At 36.9% G+C, this 12,456-nt stretch overlaps 1 pseudogene; it reads right to left on the bottom strand.

Moving 5' to 3' along the window:
• Positions 1 to 10,159: 10,159 nt before the first annotated feature.
• On the bottom strand, positions 10,160 to 11,097 carry LOC130883507 (taste receptor type 2 member 140-like; annotated as a pseudogene).
• Positions 11,098 to 12,456: the final 1,359 nt, after the last annotated feature.

Genomic DNA, 12,456 nt, shown 5'->3' with positions numbered 1-12,456 from the left:
AATAATTAAATATAAAAGAAGCTTTAAAACTTGTATTCCTTATTCTTGTACAACTTATTCACCAATTTTCAATGATTTTCAGGCTTTTGTCTATTATTGGACACTTATATAATGCATAATATGTGTAATAAAACTATATAAAATTTCAAACTGTGGAAAATACATGTTTTTGGGTTAGAGAGTTTGCTCAGTAGCTAAAATTACATATTGCCCTTTCTGAAGACCTATGTTTAATACCCAGCACCCACATATTGGCTATCAACCATCTCTAACTCTACTACCAGAGGAGTCAACAGCCTCTACTGACACATAAAAAAACCTGAAAATTCTAAAAGAAAAATTAGAAAATATTATTTAAATATGCAATTTGTACTTTAAAAAATATTACTTGCAATACATGAAACTTAATAAATCTGTATTGATCTAAACCTGTGATATGTCTGCTTTTCATTGACTGATATAATACATTTATGAATTTCTGATAAATTGCACTTCATTTTTCAGTAATCTTCCTTTCCTGCTTATCCTAGATTGATAGAACTGACAGCAGCATTTAGTCCCATTTCTCTATTAAGGTGTCTGTGAGCATCATGGATTCAGCAAGAAACACACGCATATATACTGTAGATACCATCAATATTGCTGTTTTATTCATAAGAAATATAGAAGAATCTTGTACAAATAGAGACAATCCTGTTGAGTGTAGGTGTAGGTGTGAATAAGACAGCCCTTATGTTGTGAGCATGGAAAAGCTTCCCCCATTTTTCATATATCTTGTAGCAGACTGGCTGAGAGAATGAAGCCCTCTCCCAAGTGCATCAATGCCTGGGACAAGGTGGAAGAGCTGGCCCTGCGGTCATAAAATTTGGAGAGCCATCCCTGACACTCACCAGCTGCAACACTTGGGAGAGCAGGCTCTGCACCTAGAGCCATCCCTATTAACAGAGGGGTGGGTGAGCCAGCCCTAGAATTGTGAACATGGTAGAGCTGTCCCTATTTCAGAGGGGATGGACCAAACCTACAGGTACCCAGGCCCAGACCCAGGGATATAATTTGGCCTGCCCTAATATCCAGCCAACTGTGATTTACTAGAACACATGAAGGAACCTGAACTATGGACCCAAAGCTGTAGGACCTTCAAAGCACAGGGAGGCAGTGGGGTGTCTAGGAAGAGTTCTAGTGGGGGTCAAGTATTGATCATGTAGTAGAGACCAGGGACTTAAACCAGAGCAGGATAGGCAAGTTTGTGGGTAGGGAGTGGCTAGTAGTTTGGGTGGCAGCTGGTTGGGGTTGGGTTTGGGAAACTCCCTGTTGGCTGGCCATGAAAAGCCAAGAGAGTTGGGGGAGGGTCATGGGGCTCTGTACCATGGGGGAAATCCTAGAAAATGGGGCATCCCATCACGTGTGGCTGTTCACTCACCTCTTAAGCCCCCTCAGTATTGGAGCATGCTGTGCTTTGAATATATTTTAAAAAGTAAATAAAGTAAAACTATCTTTCAAAGATAAAAAAAGATTTTGTGTGTATCTGATTGTAGATAATTTAACATTAATTATTTTACATTATAAAATATCAACTTTATTACCAATTGATAAGATAAGATTTATTTTCTTAGAATTTTTACATTCTATTACATCGATATTGTACTATCTCCTTTGTTCTTAACAAGTGCAAGCAAGCATTCCCATTTAAGAGAGGCTTCCTGGCTCAGCTTTAGCTACAAAACCCTGCAGCTCTTTAAGAGGTCCTGCCACGAAACACTTAAATGGTATTGATAAAAGCTAATCATATGCTTTTTGGTTTTAAGTCACAGCAAGAGAAAAGCTGTGCTATTTTAAAATGCCATGCCAGCTTTCTGGACCGTCGTGCCAGTGCGAACTTTGACTTTTTCAGATAGGTGGTCCAACTATGGAACATTTGAGTATTGTTTGTAAGCACACTGTTGCAGCTTGCTTGCTGGCAGGGACCTTGAAATGCCATAGAGTTGTGGCAATAAAGATGGCTACAGCCAGTACCTCTGCTATGAGGGTGGAATCACAGAAAGCTAAGGAATGGGCTGTATCCAGTCATCAAAGCAATGGCTTTAATTCTCTCCATATTGCTTAGCAAATTAAAGACTTGTGTAATCAGAAAAAAAGAGAGATACTGTAAAGAGAGATTCAAAGAGGAAGAAACCCCCTAAATTTTTTACAGCATGTTAAAAATAAATGCAGGCTTGAAAAAAGGGTTTATGTTTTTAATATAAAAAAGAAAGAAAGAGAATAGTTGGGTGTAATGGTACACACCTTTAATCCCAATGCCTGGGAGGCAGAGGCAGACAGACCTCTGTGAATTCAAGGTGTGGTAGTGGACACCTTTAATACCAGCACTGGGAAGGCAGAGACAGGCAGATCTCTGTGAGTTCAAGGACAATCTGGTCTACAGAGTTCCAGGACAATGATACACAGAACCCCTGTTCCAAAAAGCAAAAAAGTAAAAATGAAATAGAGGTTAAAATAAAGCCATGTAAAGATGAAAAATATATAGAGAATATTGATACTGTATGTTATTATGCTTCTTTGAAGTTTTTGAATGCTGAGGAAGGAGCAGCATCTGCTAAAAGATATTTGTTTATAAATGCTGCTAAATTAATCCAAGATAGGTATTTTGAAAATCCCTTGACTTCAAAATTGAAGTCAAAAAGTATGTTTCTTTGAAGAAAAGATTTTGCTTTTGTTTCCACAGTAAATGAGATGTTGTGGATTCATTATGAGTTAAGAAAAATCAGGTTTAATCAAGGAAGACCATCTAAGAAATCTCTGGCAGAAACAGCTGGCCCAGATGTCAGAGTTTTACATCCAGAACAGATTCAAGATGCTGCATGAGATGATTAAGCCTCATAGGATACTCCAGTCAGGACTTGATCATAACTCTAAATTTTCTTTAGGTCCCCATAAGATTATCAGCACCCCTAAACAGCCAGAAGTGGCCTGGAATACTATGCCCACATTCCCAAAAAATGGACTATGGATATTTTCCTTTGTTTTAAAAAAGGGGGGGAGTGGTGTGGGAGAATTGTCTGTATTCTGTCAATCATGTTTTAAATAAAGGCTGAATGGCCAGGCAGGAAGTAAAGTTAGGGCAATGAGAACAGGAGAATGCTGGGAAGAAGGAAACCCATAACTCCCCAGTCCTTCCCAGACCACTAAAGAAGCAGGATGTGACCTACCCCACTGAAAAAAGTACCGAGCCAAGTAGCTAACAGATAAGAATAATGGGTTAATGTAAGTTATAAAAGATAATACAAAGCCTGAGCTAATGGGCCAATCGGTTTATATCTAATGGACACTTCTGTGTGATTTTCTTTGGGACTTGCCGGCTATGGGAACTGGACAGGACATAAACCCAAACAAGCCCAGCCTCTCATGTTACAAGTATCTGCTCCATTGCCACCATCACAAGCTTCAAGGATGAAGCATGACCTAGACAAGCAGGAAATGAAGCAGTGTAGTTATATTTATTCTATTTTAATAAATAAAACTTACCTGAAGATCAGAGATGTGAAGCAGACAATCTCTATGAAATCTTCAGATTGAAAAGAGAATAAGTTTCTGTCTCATACCACCTTTTATTTGTCTCTAGTTTTGGGATGAAAGGCATGCACCACCAACTCCCACCCTCTATTGCTAGGAGTGTGGCTGCTATGACTAAAAGTGTGTGCCACCACAGCCTGGCCTGTATGACTGACTAGTGTGACTGGCTTTTCACACTTCAGGAATGTTTTATTTATTAAAACACAAATAAAATATCACTATATTTCCCATTTTTGTCTAAACTAAAGAAAGAAGGCTATAAATAATATAAGAAAAGCTATATGCAACAAGTGCAATAGCTATATACAATGTATAGAGGTACTAAGAACATCAACAAGCCGGGTGGTGGTGGCGCACGCCTTTAATCCCAGCACTCGGGAGGCAGAGACAGGCAAATCTCTGTGAGTTCGAGACCAGCCTGGTCTACAAGAGCTAGTTCCAGGACAGGCTCCAAAACCACAGAGAAACCCTGTCTCGCAAAACCAAAAAAAAAAAAAAAACATCAACAATGTATAATCCAATTGCATTTGATGAATTATTCAGAGGAAATGCTTGATATCTATTCTATCTTTGTGAGTCCAAAGTCTTCTACCTAATTTACTTTCTATCATAACCATCCAAAACTATCTTTTGCTATCTCTCAGCCTTATTCATTTTATATTTCTTTAATGAAAATCTTTTCTGAGTCTCATAAACAAGAAAAATTACAACTGTCATGCCTTCAACTACCTCAGAGACCCAAGAAGGAAATAATATTAACTGAGTAGGCAAGAAGTACAAGCAAGAGACTTTCAAAAGAATGTGAGTAATGACAGAAACAACTGAATGCTTGAATAGTCACCCAACATTCCTCTGTAACTTTAAGGACTCCGTCTTCAGCCTAAACACCTATAATATTCAACAGACTTTTCTTTGAAGCAGTATTTTTGCAGGTCTGTCCCACCTAGTCTAAACAAAATTTGGCAGTCACTCTCTTTTGTGTCCTGTTTATCCAATTAGGATAGCATACTGTCAACAGTCAAAGCAAGGGCATTTTTTTTTTGTCCAGTGACTTGCTTTTGTTTTTTTTTTAATTTTTTATTGCTTTATAAATAATACTATTCAAAATTTCCACTTCCCCCCTCCTTCCATTTACCTCCTTCTCCCCCTCCCCCTCCAGTCCTAAAAGAGGGCAGGATATCCTGACCTGTGCGAAGTCAAAGGCCCTCCCCGCTTCATCCAGGCTTAGGAAGTTATACATCTAAATAGACTAGCCTCCAAAAAGCCAGTACATGCAGTAGAGCCAAATCCCAGTGCCATTATCATTGACTTCTCAGTCTGTCCCAATTGTCAGCCACATTTAGATGGTCCAGTTTGATCCCGTGCTTATTCAGAACCAGTCCAGCTGGATTTGGTGAGCTACCATTAGGTCAGGCACACTGTTGGGACTAATGAGTCCTGGTCTTCACCTGGATGTTGGGATTAATGAGTCCTGGCCTTCAGCTGATTTTCCCTCCTTTTCTAGAACCTTCTAATTGAAGTTACTAGAAGCTGTGCCTAGCTTAGAGGATCAGAGGATGGGATTTTCACCTGTTTGCCATTAACTGCAGTGTATTTAAGCCTACATGGTGCTAATAAAGACGGGCTTTGGTATCAGTGTTTTAAGGTCTGTGTGTCGGTCTGTCTCTGCGTGTGTTTCCTCAACCTCCAGCCCCTTGTCCGAAGCTCGCAAACTGGGGTCCAGTGCATTGAGCACAGACCGGGGCCGCAGTGTCCGGCAGCACACTGTCTCAGTGGGTGGACAAATCCCTCTTGGTCCTGAATTTCTTGATCATATTCTCTCTCCTTTTGCTCCTCAACTGGACCTTGGAAGCTCATTCCAGCTCTGATGTGGGTCTCTGTCTCTATCTCCACCTGTCACTATATGAAGTTTCTATAGTGATATTCAAGATAGTCATCAGTCTGACTATGGGACAAGACTAGTTCAGGCTCCCTCTCCTCCACTGCCCAGAGTCTTAGCGGGTGACATCCCCATGGTCATCTGGGAACCCCTTTAGAGCTAAGCCTCTTGCCAACCCCAAAATGGCTCCCTCAATTAAGATAACTTCTTCCCTGCTCCCATATCCATCCTTCCTCCATCTCAACCACCCCACTTCCCCAAGCTCTCCCCAACCCTCCCCTTCTCACTTCTCTCTCCCCTATCCTCTTGCATCCACCCTACTCCCACCCCCATGCTCCCAATTTTGCTGGTGATCTTATCTGCTTCCAATTTTCAGGAGGATCTACATGTGATTTTTCTTTGGGTTCAACGTGTTACTTGGCTTTTCTAGGATCACAAACTATAGGCTCAATGTCCTTTGTTTATGGCTAGAATCCACTAATGAGTGAGTACATACCATATTCATATTTTTGGGTCTGGGTTATCTCACTCAGGATAGTGTTTTCTATTTTTATCCATTTTCATGCAGAATTCAAGATGTCATTGTTTTTTACTGCTGAGTAGTACTCTAATGTGTAAATGTGCCATACTTTCTTTATCCATTCTTCCACTGAGGGGCATCTAGGTTGTTTACAGGTTCTGGCTGTTACAAATAATGCTGCTATGAACATAGTTGAACAAATGCTTTTGTAGTATCATTGGGCATCTCTTGGGTATATTCCCAAGAGTGGTATTACTGGATCCAGAGGTAGGTTGACTCCCAATATTCTCAGAAACCACTACAATGTTTTTCAAAGTAGTTGCATAAGTTTGCATTCCCACCAGGAATGGATGAGTGTTTCCCTTACTCCAATCCTCTCCAGCATAGGTGATCATTGGTGTTTTTCATTTTAGCCATTCTGACAGGTGTAAGATGGTATCTCAAAGTTGTTTTGATTTGCATTTCCCTGATCGCTAAGGAGGTTTAACACGTCCTTAAGTATCTTTTGGTCATTTGAAATTCTTCTGTTGAGAATTCTCTGTTCAGTTCAGTACCCCATTTTTAAATTGGGTTATTTAGAATTTTAATGTTTAGTTTCTTGAGTTCTTTATATATTTTGGAGATCAGACCTTTGTCTGATGCAAGGTTGGTGAAGATCTCTCCCATTCAGTAGGATGCCTTTTTGTCTTAATGACTGTGTCCTTTGCTTTATAGAAGCTTCTCAATTTCAGGAGGTCCCATTTAGTTATTGTTGCTCTTATCGTAAGTGCTACTGGGGTTGTACATAGGAAGTGGTCTTCTGTGCCCATGTATTGCAGACTACCTCCCACTTTCTCTTCTATCAGGTTCAGTGTGGTCGAATTTATATTGAGGTCTTTAATCCATTTGGACTTGAGTTTTGTGCATGGTGTTAGATATGAATCTATTTTCATGCATTTGACAAAATTCAACAGCCCTTCATCATAAAGGTCTTAGAGAGACTAGTGATACAAGGAGCACATCTAAATAAAATAAAAACAACATACAGAAAGCCAACAGCCAACATCAAATTAAATGAAGAGAAACTCAAAGTGATTCCACTAAAATCAGGAAAAAGAAAAGACTGTCTATTCTCTCCATATCTCTTCAATATAGTGCTTGAAGTTTTAGCAATAACAATAAGACAAAATAAGGAGATCAAGGGGATTCAAGTTGGAAAGGAAGAAGTCAAACTTTCATCATTTACAGATGATATGATAGTGTACATAAGTGATCCCAAAAACTTTATCAGACTACTCCTACAGCTGATAAATACCTTCAGTGATGTGGCACAATACGAGATTAACTGAACAAAATCAGTAGTCCTCCTATACACAAAGGATAAAGAAGCCGAGAGGGAAATTAGAGAAGATCACCTTTTACAATAGCCACAAATAGCATAAACTATCTTCAGGTAACACTAATCAAGGATGTGAAAGATCTATTTGAAAAAAAACTAAAAAAGAAATTGAAGAGGATACCAGAAAATGTAAGGATCTCCCATGCTCTTGGATTGGGAGGATCAACATAGTAAAAATGGCAGTTCTACCAGAGGCAATCTATAGATTCAATGCAATCCCCATCAAAATCCCCAAAAAAATTTTTCACAGACCTTGAGAGAACAATAATCAACTTTATATGAAAAAACAAAAAATCCAGGATAGCCAAAACAATCCTATACAATAAAGGATCTTCCGGAGGCATTACCATTCCTGACATCATACTCTATTACAGAGCCACAGTAATGAAAGCAGCTTGGTATTGGCATAAAAACAGAGATGTTGACCAATGGAATTGAATGGAGGACCCGGATATTAATCCACAAACCTATGAACATCTGATTTTTGACAAAGAAGCTAAAATTATACAACGGAAGGAAGAAAGCATCTTTAACAAATGGTGCTGGCATGACTTGCTTTTGTTACAAGGAAAGTAAACTGTATGTGAATTTTCACCAGTGTCCATTATCTTCTCTGAAGTAATTGGTGCTGCCAGGAGCAGCCTTATTTCATTGTCATAAAAAGGAGCTTTGTTAATAAAACATTTTAAATATCGTATTCTGTAGTTCTCTGATGTGTTCAAAGAAAACCTGTACTTTTTTTTAAATGTTTATGTTTGACCTTGAAAACATACCTAATATGACTCTACAAGTTCAATTGTAATAGATGACTAATTGCTAACCTGAATTTCCTTATTTTCTTTACTACTTGAAATAATAACTTTAAAGGGCTAGAAATTTACATTGCATTGTTACATGAACTGTATAGAAACATTACCTTGAATAAGATTAGAAACAGAGGTACAGTGTGTTTTAACAATTTTTTTTTTTTTTGGTTTTTCGAGACAGGGTTTCTCTGTAGCTTTGGTGCCCGTCCTGGAACTAGCTCTTGTAGACCAGGTTGGCCTTGAACTCCCAGAGATCCGCCTGCCTCTGCCTCCCGAGTGCTGGGATTAAAGGCGTGCGCCACCACCGCCGGCCGTGTTTTAACAAAATTAATATCAAATTTATATCGATATAAAAAATTTCTATACAATATACAAAAGTCCAATCCAATGCAGAATACTAGTTAAAATTAGTTATTATTTTGAAAAAGTAGATTTAATAATGTATTATTTTATCTTATCACATCTATATCCTTGCTTTTTTATTTTCATAGTAGATTCAATAATATACCTTTCTATCCCATCAAAGCATGACATTAAAATTCTTCAAGAGCTAAGGGTACTCAAAGAATTCATGACTCAAAGTCAATAAAAGAAATAATGAAGACAGAAAAACAGGTGTCAACGGCTACAGTAAAATTTGTGGTGGTGCACACTGGTAAACTTAGGCTAACTGTGAAGAGATGGATATAGGAGGATAACAATCCAAAACAAGTCTGAGAGATAAATAGAAAAACTTAGGCTAACTGTGAAGAGATGGATATAGGAGGATAACAAATCCAAAACAAGTCTGAGAGATAAATAGGATACAATTTAAAACAAACCATCTAGAGATTACAGGCAAGGCATGAGGTATTCCAGTGTATAGAATGGAATACAGCCTAAGTCCAACTGGAGCAAATCCCCAAAAATTACAGAACAGCTCTATTGGAAAGATAAAAAGGTAACATACATTAACATGTAAAAAATTTTAGGGGAAGTTGCTCAGAATAGAAGAATGAGTATACCATCATTGCAGACACAGAAACATCCTCATGACATGGCTCTTTCCATGCAACAATAAAGAGAAAGAAGACAAAGAGAAATGCAAAACACTCCAGGGGTGGGGCAGTGTGGAGAGGATGCTAATACTGGAAATGAAAGGTCTTTTTTAAAGTAACAAACCTTGTGTCCACTAGGAGAAAGCAACAAATACCACCCTAATGTGAAACCCTGAGCTCCTCCTCTGCATCTTCTGCTCTGCACAAGAAATGCTAGGTGTTCCACTTGAACTGTAAGCAGTTCCTAGGACCACCAGACTTGTCCAGACAAGATAGCAATGGCATCAGGAACTGTTCCCACATATTTCATCTCTAGAGCAACATGATGAATCATTTCCTCAGAAAGGAGGAAGAATATAAATTTGGGTGGATAGAGGATATAAGGAGGAGGTCTGAGAAGAATTGGGGAAAGCTGAATATGATCAAAATACATGTATTAAACATTCAAAGAACTACCAAATAAGCTTAAAGACACATCAAACTGAATCTGAAAGACATACGGAAAATATATTCAACATTTTTTCAATGTACAAACAAATAAGTAAACAATACGAAAAGAAAAATGTTGATAAAAACACACCTAATAATCTGAAGGATATCCTTCTAAAGAGTCACAGAATCCTTATGACAGATTTAGCATCACTGAAAACAGGCCACATTAATACATACACACATGTATTTTACATATTAACAAAAATTATTTTAAAATGTCAAAGTGATTAATTTGATAAAGAAAAAATATATTTTGCTAATGTTATATGTTCATATATTTATTTAGTCCATACTCATATTTATTCATGTAGAGCACCATAAGTATTTCCATATTTTCTACCAAGGATGTAATATTTAGTGTATACCTAATCTACACAATTCGTAATGCTACAAGTAAAGTACAGAAGGTTGAAATTTATACAAAAATAACTCATTAAAAACTAATATACCTCTACAATACAAAAGATAATGTACATTTTAGGAAACTGAGGGCTCCACATCACGAAACCTGCACCTCAGCCACCACACCATGGAAATAATGCCTGTCTAAGCTTAGTATTTCCCAGAATCAAAACATAGGAGTGACTGGAAGGGAAAGCAACTTCAGTAACACAAAAAAGCAGAGAAACTGAATTTTTCAGCTCATAGTTAATGTTAAAAAACTCCAAAAGAAGTGACAGAAAATAAATACTGTACAGTAATAGGAAGGTAACCACCATTTGGAGAGCCTTTTTGTGGGCTGCCTTGCTGACATCTCTGGAGCCTTTGGCATTGTACTGCATGCTCTTCAGATGTCGCCACAGGGAGATGATGAGCAGGAGAAACACGGTCAGGGTCACGGTGAAGGGGATGAGTGTGAACATAGTGTTTGTGAGTAAAACGAGCCTATAAGCTTGAGAATAATTACTTGAGATAACACTGAAGGATGAATTTGCTTCAATGTTGTAAATGAAGACATCAATGTGTGTGGTTATGACTAAAATATTTAAAAACAAAAGGATCAGAGATGCCAACAATGTCCCTGAAACCATTTTTTTTACTCTCCACTTCAGATGAAGAAAAATAGAGTTTGAAAAATTAGCTATCTTGAGAAAATAGAAGATGCTGAGACATGTAGCAAGCCAGATACTGAAATGATTGGTTACTGCCCAGAAAATATAAATTTGTCTCATAATTCTTCTAGTTATTATTATGTCTAGGTATTGTTCAGATACAAATACACCTACAGTTATTGAAAAAAGCAAAGCAACTCTGGAAATTGAAAGAGTAGTTAAGATCTGATCTATGAAACATATATTTCTCCACTTTAACCAGTCCATAATGTTCACCAAAACTGTGAATGCATTGCCTAAATTTCCCATTAGAAATTCCACACTTAAAGTAGTTAATAATATATAATGTAGGACACCATTCATTGTTTCCAAGATGATGTTCAGGATTCCACTATAGTACTAAATATTTCTGAATACATTCTTTTGATGTATGTCTAGCTGATTCTTGAGAATTTTTAACACAAAAATCAAATGTACTCGTGTGTACAATGTCAAAGAAATATCAAGATTTACTAATGAAATGGTTTATAATATTCTTCTCAAAAATCTTACACCTTGCAAAAAAACTCAGCTGATCTTCATCCAGATGCTTCATACCTTACACAAAATGATTGGAGTCTTCCATAGTTGATACTGAAGAAAGCAGAAATCTTATGTACTGTCATCAAAAGAAATAAATTTATTTTCACTGTTTTGATTGTCCAAATATTAAATTTTAATCATTTAATTTCTGACAAGAAAAATTATAAAATTCTAACTCACATAAAAAGCAAAGTATCTTAACTTCTATACAACAAAATTTTCCATTAAATATTTTAAAATGAAGCCAGTTAGGCACCTATACATACTTTCCAAAGTTCTTTCTACAAGCAAACAATTACATAATAATCTTACATAGTTAGTTATGCTTCAAATACTGGGACTGAAAAGATTAATAATTTTACTTTTTATACAATCATATATGCATCCATACATATCCATATACTAATATATGTTCATAAGTATGCATTTATTTAGATTGTAATCCCTTTCATTTCTGACATAAATAATTCAGGTTTATCATGTACTTAAAATTTATTGTGCATTTCGCTTATGATTAGTAATATGATAGGTGTTAGATGGTATAAAACTGCTTTCACTTTAATCAATGTAATAATGTAAATATTTTAAAGACTTGTGACTATCTTATTCAAACATGTATAATAATATATAGTAATTCCTATTTTGTTACAAAACAGACAATAAATTTACATGAATTAATTTGCACAAGAATCTTTTTCATTATCCATGTCTCCTACCTTTGTTAATGCATCTGATTCCTTCACCAGTATGAGCACTAGGCACTATTCATTTCTCTCTGGTTTGCAATGACATTTGCTCCTATATTGTCACTGTAGACATTGAGGCATATAAAGAACAATACATAACCCGGGAAGGAAAGGGAATGGAGCAATGGATCATAACATTCTTTAAATCAAATGGATAGTTAAAGAAGCAAGAACAGAAAACAGAAGTATCAAAATAAAAAGGCAGAAAAGCATGTGGCAAAACTTTAGTAAACTTGGTCTAGTGATGTACACTGGTATATGTGGCTCAGCACTGAAGGAAACTGGGCTAGTTGGTGAATTCCTGTATCAACATAACACTAACAAAAATGTTTAGATTGTAGGAAAAACTATAGGTTATTGCGTGTGAAAGATGGATTATAACTGGAAATTGGAG

The sequence above is a fragment of the Chionomys nivalis genome, chromosome 1 (genome assembly GCF_950005125.1).
Source record: "Chionomys nivalis chromosome 1, mChiNiv1.1, whole genome shotgun sequence".
NCBI classification, from domain to species: Eukaryota; Metazoa; Chordata; class Mammalia; order Rodentia; family Cricetidae; genus Chionomys; species Chionomys nivalis.
Note: the sequence above shows the minus strand (reverse complement) of the source record. Positions and strands in the feature narration are given on the sequence as shown.